Here is an 11673-nt window from a genome sequence, read left to right as displayed (position 1 = left end):
AGACTCTAAAACAGCACCCACCACCACCCTGTTGACTGGCGGCTTCTGTATCTACCCTCACAAGGCAGGGAATCTTAACCTCAGTCAAGCAGCCACGTAGGAAAGAAGGTGGTGTCTTGGCTCAATGCTTCTGCTCAGTCTGGCTGTGTGTGGCTTGAAGGACTCACCTTGCACATCAGAAAAATGGAAAGTGGAATCCCAGCACTCGGGAGGCAGAGACGGGTGGATCTCTGTGAGTTTGAGGCCAGCCTGGTCTACAAAGCGAGTTCCAGGACAGCTTCCAAGACAATACAGAGAAACCCTGTCTCAAAAAACAAAAAAAACAAAAAACAAAAAAAAAAAACAGGAAAGTGGGCCATGAAAACTTTTCAGTGGCTCCTTGATCACTCTGTCTGTCCCAGATCTCTGAGCAGGGCTCTGTTCCCAAAGCCCTCATGTTCCTGCTCATTGCCCACCCTATAGCTCTGTACCCTACTGTCATTCATGTCTTCTGCTCTTCTGGCTAAGCACACCTCCCTGCAGACTGGCTAGAATCCAGGCCTGGGTCCCCATGCCACCCTCAGGTCCTCTCCCATGATGCCACCCCAGGGGGTCATAGCAGACATTCTCCACTGATCTATTGGCAGATTAGTTATCAGTAAATGAACCAGAATGTGAACTCTGACTCCTATTTCCACCCCCCCTTCCTCTGGAGGATTTACCAGAACCCTCCACATCCTGTGCCAACTGGGAGCTGAGCACCCTTCCAAATAGCATTCATTCTGGCTATCTCCTTGGTAGAAACACGCAGTCGGGACTCCCAGGCCAGTGGCGGTTCTCTGAACCCTGTGGCCCAACAGACCATACCTTCCCAGGCTATATTGCTTTCCGGCTTCTAGGTAGATTTCGCCATGCAGAATAGAGGGCCCCATACAGGGCACTTCTCTGCCCCTCCCCAACCCTATGGTCAGGCACTGGCCAGCTCTAGTGGACCCCTGCTCAGTTGCAGCAGTGTGGGGGACTAGTCCCCTTCTTCAAACATTAGCTGTGTGAGGTTCACAGTTTGTATTCCTGTCCTGAGCCTACTACCACTTTAAGACATGGTTGTCTTAAATTTATTTTCACAATTCAGGACAACAGAAGCCTGAGGTCAAGATGACCTGGCTGGCTGTGGGCCTTTACAAGAGGGTTCTTCCTGCCTGTGACAACCAAGACCTCCAGGCATCCTTGACTTACGGCTGTATCACTCTAGTCTCTGCCTTCACATGGCTTCTTCTGTGCCTTTGCTATATCCTCCATCTCTCATGAGGACACTTGTGGTTGGATTTTGGGCTGTCCATAAAGTGCAGGATGACCTCACCTCAAACTCCTTCCCACCATTACGCTTGCAAGACTCTTTATCAAAATAAGGTCACACTCACAGATCCCAGGAGCCAGTGTGCAGACCTACCTTTGGGGGAGCCACCTTCTGCCCACTAGACACCTGGGAGTTCCTGATCCTTTGATGTCATGCACATCCTGACATGGCCTGAGTGTTAAGGATTCTCCAGCATGCCTGTCACTGTCTGGTGGCCCTTACATCAAAAGAAGCGCAGCATTCTGAGATTGTACCGGTTCTGCAGAGTTGATCCCAATATGGTCCCCATGAACCAGCCTCAAGCAGCTGCAGCTCACTTGGCCTTACCCTTAGACCAGGACATAATTCCTAGAAGGTATGGTCTATTGTCAGGGGGCTTTTTGGGTTTGGTTTTGGTTTTGAGTTTTTTGATACAGGGTTTCTCTGTGTAGCTTTGGAGCCTGTCCTGGAACTCGCAGAGATCCGTCTGCCTTTGCCTCTCGAGTGATGAAATTAAAGGTGTTCGCCACCACCGCCCAGCTCAGTGTGAGTTTTCTTGCACAGAGTTGTTCTTCCTAGTCAGTGGGTTCAGCAGGAGTCCATCTGCTTCCCAGAGAGCTACACAAGATGAGGCCGAGCCCACCATTCTCTACTCTGGGCCCCTCAGCTGAATACCAGGCTGTTACTAAGACTAGGCTCTGAAGAGGTGGGTCTCTTTGACCCATGGCAGAGTCCCCGGGAACAGGGTTGGAGCCTGCAAATAGTCAGTCCTGATGATGGGGGAGGGACTCACGATGCTAAAGCCCCCTTCCACGTCTCCACCTCCTTGCCCACTCTCTGGGACGCCATTGTATTTTAAGCCCCACCGATGGATGGAGTCTTCATTGTAGATGAGCAGGGCAGAGGCCAAGTCAGGCACATGAGGAACAGCTAAGGGACTCAGAGCTGGGTGGCCTCAGCTTTCTGGAAAGGGACTGTGGGGGTGCACCAGCTGCATGTGACCTGGAATGGAATCCCCACAGGCTGGAGTAGGCAGCCTGACCTCCCCAGCCAGGCCAGGGCTGGCGCTGTGGAAACCCGGGGAAATGGCAGCAGAGGACTCTCCTCAACAGACCTGAATTCACAACTCACCCCTTACCACAGGGCTCCTGGCAGCTGGCAGCTGCTATAGGCCACAATGGGAGTCCCGGGATCCTGCCAAGCTTGCCTTCAGGTACGGTACCTGGTCTAGAAGGGGGCTGCTGCCATGAGGCTCCACGTCCTTCAAGACAGAAGGTTTTCAGAGTCCCAGAGCTACTCTGCCCCTCCTAGGCGTCCCCATTTTCTCAAATATGGTGGTAAATATCATTGCTGTGTGCTGATGGGCTCAGGAGATAGTTAGCACCATGCATAGGGGGCTCAGAACTCCCTCTTACAGGACTGGCCTGACCCAGTTCCCCCAAAGAAGAAAAAGAGAGCAGGTTTGAATGGGGTTGTAAACAGCTGTAGGTAATTTCTGCCTTTCAAATTCACTCTCAGGGTTAAAATAAAAAGTACGTTTGATTTGCACATTATAATGGAAATGGAATTTTGTCTTGTTTTGTTTTTTTTAAGACAAGGTTTCTCTATGTAGCCTTGGCTATCCCAAAACTAGCTCTGTAGACCAGGCTGGCCTTGAACTCACAGGGCTCTGCCTGCCTCTGCCTCATAAATACCGGGATTAAAGGTGTGCGCCACCACCACCCAGCACAGAAGTGGAATGTTAAAGAACATGAACAAGAAGAGAAAATATTCCAAAGCCATCAGCCAATACTAGCTACTATGTAAGATCCTTAATTTTAGCTGTGAGCTTCCTGGCAGGCTGACCAAAAAGGGCAATGACATGAATCACGCTCGGTTGGGAGCCTGCATGTGCTGTGATACTCCAGACCAAGCTTTCTGGTCTTTTTGGTTCACTCAGACCACTAGACCTCAAGTCCTAACTTCTGGTTTGGAAAATGTGCCTGGATGAGCAAAGAATGGGGATCAGAGCTGTGGACACAAGCAGAGTAAGGATGAGGGCTGCTCAGCAGAAAGCAGGAAGAATTGACAGCCCCCACAGTGCCATGAAAGCAGTAAGTGCACAGGACAGTGCGAGCAGAGAGGGGTTAAGACCTCAACAACTCAAGGGCGGGCAGGGCCAGGCCAGTAGCTGCTGAGCAGTTCAGAAATCTATTTTCCTAAGCCCTTGGCCTGAAACCTCAAGTGTATTTTCCCTAGGTTTTATTTTTTTCTTTGACCCCAAACTCTGGTAAATTTAAGGGAAATTTAATTATGGTGTTTTGGGTCCATTTACACTTAAACCCTCTCAGCATTTTTTCCAGGACCCCTTTGCAGTTCAGCACGCCTTGGGAGCCTTCTAAATGAATGTTTTATTTTTTTTTAAAAGGCCGTTTGCTCCCCCATCCTACCCCCTTAGGACTAGCCTTCCTGCCAAGAATAAACAAGTCCTAACTCTGCAGGCTCCGGCAGAACTAGGAATCTAGGCCCCAGGGCCCAGCAGCCCTGGCCACACCCTCCTCCTTCACCCCAGTGGGTCTTTATTGCACCCTTCCTCTCGGTCCACTGGCCCCTCTTGGCATCACCTATGGCAGTTCTACTCTGTCCCCCCTCTGCTGGTTGGCCCTTGCACCCATCCATCATCCATATGTGACCCTCAACCAAGCATCCAGCTACAGTGTCTTGAGTTTAGAAGTTTAGAGTACTGTGTGTGTGTGTGTATGTGTGTGTGTATGTGTGTGTGTTCTTGGGCTGGACAATCCAGGTCCTGTGTGGTCAGGAGAATGTGAAGTTGGTAGTCTCGGTAACAGCTGACAGAAGCCTCGTGGCAGCCCCATTTGACAGATGGCAAATAAGGAGGTACTGTCTTAGTACTCAGTCATCAGAGGTGACTGTGGGGCTCCCAGAGATGTTTCGGCTGAGCTTGTGAACACCGGAATGTTTAGAGAGCCCTCAGAAGAGTCAGGATCCCACCAGACCTGGGCTAGGTGCCCCATCAGCCTGAGGGAGAGGGCCAGCCCACCCACAAAGCCTGAAACTCTGAAGGTTCTGGGGGAGCTGGGGATCCTGGGGGATGCTGGAGATGCTGGCACATAGGCTGCTCACAGCTAATTAGAAGAGGGAGCTGCTTGCAGAGAACTCACCAAACAGAAGCTGCCAACTCGTGACCTGCAGCCACCTCAGGAACCTCACTGTCTAGGGGTGTGCCAAAGCACTTCAGCTCCCAAGTCTCCAGCAGAATCCAGTGAGAGGATACAGCCCGCCTAGGAATAGGCCTAGGTCCCTAAGCTAGTCCCTGCCTTGGTTCACAAACTGGGCAAACAGGGCCTGGTAGCTGAGTGACTGAAGACAGATATAAGAAAGTGTGAAGGGCTGGGCATTGGTGGCGCACGCCTTTAATCCCAGCACTCGGGAAGCAGAGACAGGCGGATCTCTGTGAGTTCGAGGCCAGCCTGGTCTACAGAGCGAGTGCCAGGACAGCCTCCAAAAACTACACAGAGAAACCCTGTCTTGAAAAAAACCAAAAAAAAAAAAAAAAAAAAAAAAAAGCGTGAAGGGCAGAGGCTGGCTCTCTTCAGCCCCAATCTGGAGGCGCTTTTGCTGTCTGCTGGACTCCATCAGGGGCTGATGGTGCTGTTCTGTGTCTTAGCTTGGGTACAGGTGCTGTTTAAGGCCTACATGCATCACAGGCAGGAAAGCTGAGGCATGTTCTGTGACCATCACTTTTCTGGGAGTATCCCTTTCTGCAGGGATGTTCACCCAGGATATTCCTGCCCAGAAGGCAGATGTAGGATGCAGGCGCATTAAGAGGCCTGAGGGATGGGAGCAGCTGCTCCTTAGACACCTGTCTCCACGTGGCTCTCAGTTCCTCACATACCTAGCTACCCATCTGGTTAGCCCCTTCTCCCTGAGCCACCACTTGCCCTCAGTCCCCAAGGCCCCAGTGCTGAGAGGGATGGGCACGAAGGGTCTGCAGCCCCTAATAGAGATGTCTTTGCTTCTGGAGGCCCTCTCCTAGCCACGCCCATTGCCTGCCCCTGGCCCTGGCTGCTGACAGCTTTATTAGCCTGGCCTGGATAGGGACCAAGGTGTGGTGAGTCAGCCTTCTGGGATGTGAGGGTACAGATCATCACGGAGGCAGAGGTTAGGAGTCTGAAAGGGGGTTCCCAGGCAGTGTGCACCCCCACAACAGTCCACACCTGTGTCCATGCTGGCACCCGTTCACACTAGTCTACCCAGTGTTCACCGTTCTCACAGGCCCCAGCTAGGAAGTAATGGGTTCCATGGTCTCTCAGGCCCAAGTCAAAGAGGACAACGTCCGGCTGGGGAAGGGATACAAAAAGCTTCATTCTGAGGAGCAGGGTCAAGGGGAGGGCTTTCTGAACAGGGTCAAGGGGAGGGCTTTCTGTTCCTGAGGTGGGCACACCAAACTCCTCTCCTTGGAGCTTGGTGGGCCTCAAGGTGTCCTGACAGCTCAACTCAAAAAACATACCCCAGCATTCAGGAGAGCCTGCCCAGAGAGCCAGTCACTACCTAGACCAGTGTTTCCCCAGGGCAGAGCAGGAATGAAACCCAGGACGGCAGCTGGGGCCAGAGCCCAGGTTCCCAAGCCCAAGTTATCTTAAAACTAGAGTCTGTGTTGCCTCACTGTGGATCAAAGCCGCTTACCCAGCCTGCCACCAGAGCCGGATTCCCACAGTCTCTTCCACCTTCCCTCCCCCTTCCCCCTTCCCAGCAGGCTTCATGCCGGCCTTGCTACCCCAGCCTCCTTGTCCACAAGGACCCTCCACCCTCCCCTTCCTGGAACGTTTTCCTGAGCCTTTATACCCACTCTTGTGACTCTGTGGCTTATTACCACATCTCCTTGTCTCCTAAGGGTCCTCATCTTTAGGAAGGCCGTGAATGGCTTCCAGGAAGGGGTAAACACTACCAGGGCCTGTCTCTGGACAATGTATCCAGTTCATCTTGAAGCAGAAGACAGACACATGGGACAGATGGCTCCAAGGTCAGATCAGGTGGCATTATTGGTACCTCAAGTCCTAGGAATGCTTGTGTCCTCAGGGGACTAACCGTAGTTACACACAGCCAGTCAAATGCCTTTGGCAGGAGAGCTGCTGTGGGCCAGGACAATGATGTTCCTGAGAAAAAGTTGTGTGAGTTCTGACTACCCCTTGCCTGCCTGCCTGCCTGCCTGAGTGCAGAGGACTGGGTTGGGCTTGGAAACTGGGTCAGAGCAAGGCTGGGCAGGCCCCCGTGCTAGCACCACCCCATCTCACCCAGCAAAGCACATGCCCATGGCAGCATAGGGACGCTCATGGTGGCAACCTGGGACCTAAACCATCCTCTGTGTGCTCGTGTGCAATCATCTGGCAGCCACGTGAGCCTCAGCTGGAGCTCTAGAATTCCCCCAGCCCGTGGTGTCCGTTTTAGGTCAGAATAGATGCAGCTGGTCTCAAGTCCAGGATATCCTACTTTCCAGGGTTAGCCTGCCAAATCTGGCAGCCTAAGTGATCACTGCCCTCAGGAAAGTGATCTCCTTACTGAGATCCTGCACCTCTGGGACTCCTTGAGATGAAGACACAGTAGTAGTTGATACAAAGTCTTTAAAAAAGCAGCCAGCCGGGCGTTGGTGGCGCACGCCTTTAATCCCAGCACTCGGGAGGCAGAGGCAGGCGGATCTCTGTGAGTTCGAGACCAGCCTGGACTACCAAGCGAGTTCCAGGACAGCCTCCAAAGCCACAGAGAAACCCTGTCTCGAAAAACCAAAAAAAAAGCAGCCAGCCTCCTGCCCTGAGGCACACATCCTGTCAAAACCCAGCCTTTCTGCCTGCCCCGAGGATATCTCTATCCCTGCTCCCCCCACCCCCAGCACATCCTCCCACCCAAGGACTCCAGAGCACCCAGGACAGCCAGTTTCAGCCATGGTTACTCTAGAGAAAATGCCAGGATCTGCAAGAGCTATCCAAAGGCTGTGGGGCTAGCCCCTCCCAGGGGTCCCCTCTGTGCCCAGTGTTCATTCTGGTTGTACAAGGGATCTGCATTGGCCTAGCTCACAGAAGGTGGGATGCAGAGGGCCAGGGCTACAGTTACCGCTGGGACACCCTCTGGTCCCACAGAGGCCTGGGTCTCCCATGCCTGCCTAGATGGATATCTCACCATGAATTCAGGCCCAGTCCACCTTGTTGGGTCCATTAGAGGGGCAAGTCTCCAAACCATGACCTCCACCCACCTATCAGCATTAGGAGACCCTCCTCTAGTTCCTAAGACAGGGAATCTCTGCCCAGAACCCTTGTTACATTCACTCATGGGCTGTGCCTGCCTAGGGTGAACCTCCTTGTCACTCTGAGCCCCCAGTTCTGCTCCCAGGGGCAGGTCCCTGTCACACCTTGAATCACTGACCTAAAGATCCCAGAGTAGCACCCTAACCCACCCTACACACACACTCACACTTACACATACACACACTCACACACACACACACACACACACACACACACACACACACACACACACACACACCATGTTCTCCTTGTAAAGGGCTTAAAGGATTCTACTGCTTGCTACTGTCGAGCTCACAGAACTGGTAGTGCCAGAAACCAGCAGGTTGGGCAGGTGGAGACTCGATAGGTGCCACTCCCCTAGGCCTCTGTATCTGGCTTCTCCAGGCCTGCCCTGAACCTCCTGTTCTGGAGGAGAAAGTGAAGACAGTTTCAGCGGCCTCAATGTTGCTCAATGTTGAAGTAACGTTAGACCACCTGCCCTGATATCATGAGCTCCCCCAGGCCTCTAGTGTCACACCCCCCAGATCGTTCCTGGAGACTCCTGGACATCTGCTATATGCAGGATGACAAACCCCATCAACACTGGGTCTGAGGGGCCCTACTGGCTTCCTGCCTTGGCCCCCAGCAGACGACAACCAACTGACCACCCTTTCCCACTATTAGACAATGCTGGGCCTGGGGCCCTAGCACATGAGAAGCAGTCTACTCTGCAATGTTATTATTTATTAAATATATAAAGTATGACTTGGGCCAGGCGTTGGTGGCGCACGCCTTTAATCCCAGCAATTGGGAGGCAGAGGCAGGGGGATCTCTGTGAGTTCGAGGCCAGCCTGGTCTACAAAGTGAGTTCCAGGAGAGCCTCCAAAACAATACAGAGAAACCCTGTCTTGAAAAACCAAATAAATAAATAAATAAATAAATAAATAAAATAAAGTATGACTTGGAGGAAGAGAGGACTTACGAGCTGAATACTTTCTGGAGGGCACAGTGTGGATCCTGGGGACATTGTAATCATGACCATCAGCCATCAGGACACCCTCGGCCCTGGAACAGCCAGCCAGGAACAAAGACAGAGAAGATACATACTTAGTGGAAGTGGCAAAAAGCATCTGAGGCAGGATGTGTGGAAGCAGGAGGCCGAGATGGAGATGAAGGGACAAGTGCTGAGCAGGCAGATAGACCTGGTGTAGGTCAGGGCTCAGGGACCCACAGGATGTTTGTAACCTAGCAACAGCAGCAGACCCAGCATGAATGAACACATGGTGAAAGCAACTGTGTTGGTACCTGTGACCAGGACATACAGGAAAGGAGTGGCTCAAACCCTACCACAAGATAGGTTCGGAGTCTGCAACCTCATTCTCTTTCACATGGAGGTCAGCCCTGGCCCTAGCCTCTACCAGAATCCACCAACGTCATAAGGAAGCTTTCTGAAGTCCCTCAGCACATGGCCTTCTCCCAAACCAGCCAGGTGGGTCAGGGGTAAGAGTCTGCCAACAGCTAGACTTACTAATGAGACTGATGAGAAAATCATAGGTGAATTCTCAGGAGTGTACCTTGTCATTCTAGACTGATAGAAATGGGGGTATCATAATCCACTCTGGGGGAATTATCTCCATAGCACACATGATACTATATGCCAGTTCCCATCCACAGAAGACATCACTAGTCAACTACAGCAGTCTCTATGTACTGGCTGCTCTCATGGCCTTGGAATCCTTCCCTACACTTCTGCACCACTATGGAGAGAACCCTGTGGCTAAAATCTGGGTCTGTAGCCTGGCAGTGGTGGTGCATACCTTTAAAGCCAGCACTTGGGAAGTGGAGGTAAGGGATCTCTGTGAGTTCAAGGCCAGCCTGGTCTACAGATCAAGTTCCAGGACAGCCAGGGCTATACAGAGAAACCCTGTCTCAAAAAACAACAATAAATCTGGGTCTGTGATTTCACATCAATAAGCCAGCAGACAAGACGAATATCTGCTATTGGTTCTCAGCCCATTCCTCATGCCACCCCAGATCTCCCAGAGACTCTGTCCTTAGTTACAAAACACTAGATCCGGTAACCAAGGGGAATGAGCTAAAGACTAATGGAGACAAGCTGAGTCCAGTCATCAAGGTCCTTGGATGGGGCTTCAAGTTGAAGTGGAATGACTTGGGGCTCCTAAAACTCAAGGCCAGCTCATCAAGTTACTAGGACACAGCTATATAAGGCCTGACTTGTGCTCAGACCCTCCAGGAGCAAATGTGGCCCTAAAGAGAGTTCGCCAGATGTAGGGATTAGCAGGGCACAAAACACAAACAATGCATTGTGCAGGAGCTCCTGAGCACCCTGGAAGAGCATCAGATTCTGGCCCAGTGTTATGTGGCAAAACTTTTCCTTGGAAGATGCAACATACATATCTAGTCACCCTAGATAGGGAACCCAAGAAAGACTAAGGCACAGATAACCAACCACCAAAGTCCAATTAGGTGACACATGAACTTTATTGAGGTTACTTATGGCAATATAGGTGAGGGGTTACTTATAGGAGTAGAAAAAGCTCAATGATAGCTGCATCACCAAAGCTCATTGTAAGCATTTCGATGGATCAGATGTGATGGACAGGGATGGATTATGGCACTAAGGAGCCAAAGAATACTGAGTGTTACAGCTCGGATGGAAAGGTATTCTGGCACTCAGGAGCCAAGGAATACCACAGGTCACAGTAAGCACAGCAGCTTACTGCCCTGCTTCAGGGAAAGGCTTCCCTAGTGTATCAGCTCTACTCCAGCAGGAGAGGGTTTCCCCCAGAGAGTGGAACAACTTCAGTTCGCCAACATAAGGTTTACTCCAACGAAAAGTGTTACAGTACTGCTCTGCTCTGCTCTGCTCTACCCAGGGTCACCTCTGCTCCGGGAAAAGAAGGTCTCACCCAAACCTCACTCAAGAGATTTATTGGGAGGGCAGAATCCAGGAGAGCAGCCTTGGCAGAGGACAGTGGGGCAACCTGAACAGCCATAGGAATTCTTAGGGGGTGGAGTTTTCCAGGGTGGGGATTGGTCAGATTTCAATCCCTGAATTTAGGATGGCTAGAACTCCTGCTCAGGGATTGGTTAGTTTTCTGCACAGGGTTAGGGTCAGATTTGGCTCTGGTTTAAAGGCCAAAGTGTGTTTCTTTCTGTGGTCCTTTTTAGCCTTTTGGCTCTAGTTTTTAGGGCCATGGTGTATTTCGTTCACTGGCTCTGATTCCAGGGCCAAATCGTGTTTCTTTGGCACTGGTTTCAGGGTCAGGGTACATTTCTTTGGTTCTGGCTGCAGGGCCAAAGTGTGTTTCTTTGTCTGGACCCTTTTCCCTACACTTATCACAGCACAAGTGACAGCTCACAAAGCTGGGAACCTGGAGCACACAGTAGCTCCGGCAGGCAGATCAACAGGTTGGAGAGTATCCTTTCCAGGTGCCTCAGCTGCTCTAAATCTCTTCCAGGAGCAACACTGGTTTAGAGAGCTGGTCTGATACCATGAATTGTCTTTGCAGCTTGGCTTGTCTGAGGGGGGCTCTCAGCTTTCATTGCTTACTCTGTCAGGGAAGGGTCTAATGAAGCTGGTCAGTTTTAGGGACTTCCTGAAGCTATTTTGACTTGTTTACCTTCCTGTTTAAGGAACTTCCCTGTAGGATGTAATGTTTCCATCTCAGGGGAAACTGTTACACAACATCCAGGCTCCCACATCAGAGCTGTATGTGACCCCCCAAGCTCCTACCAGCTGGACCTGGGGACAGCCAGCATGGATAGATGTCTCCCACTGGTGAACGGGGATTTGTGGCCCTCAAGGAGCACAAGGGCCATTGACAGTGGCCTCATGGGCCCTCCTTGTTCAGGATGCCTGACACCTGCCAGCTCCCCCAAAATCCAGGCCTGCCATCTGTGGAGTTCTGGGAGGCTCCTGGAAGGTTTAGTAGTGGGACTTCAGCTGGTTTTGTCACGTCTTCTTGGGTGTAATATCTCTACCATACTAGCACCTGCCAGGGAGGCTTTGACACTAGCTTGGACGCAAGCTTGGACACTCTTGTGGATGACACTTCA

Source organism: Mesocricetus auratus, unplaced genomic scaffold (genome assembly GCF_017639785.1).
Source record: "Mesocricetus auratus isolate SY011 unplaced genomic scaffold, BCM_Maur_2.0 Super-Scaffold_100006, whole genome shotgun sequence".
Taxonomy (NCBI): domain Eukaryota; kingdom Metazoa; phylum Chordata; class Mammalia; order Rodentia; family Cricetidae; genus Mesocricetus; species Mesocricetus auratus.
This window is presented reverse-complemented; position numbering follows the sequence as displayed.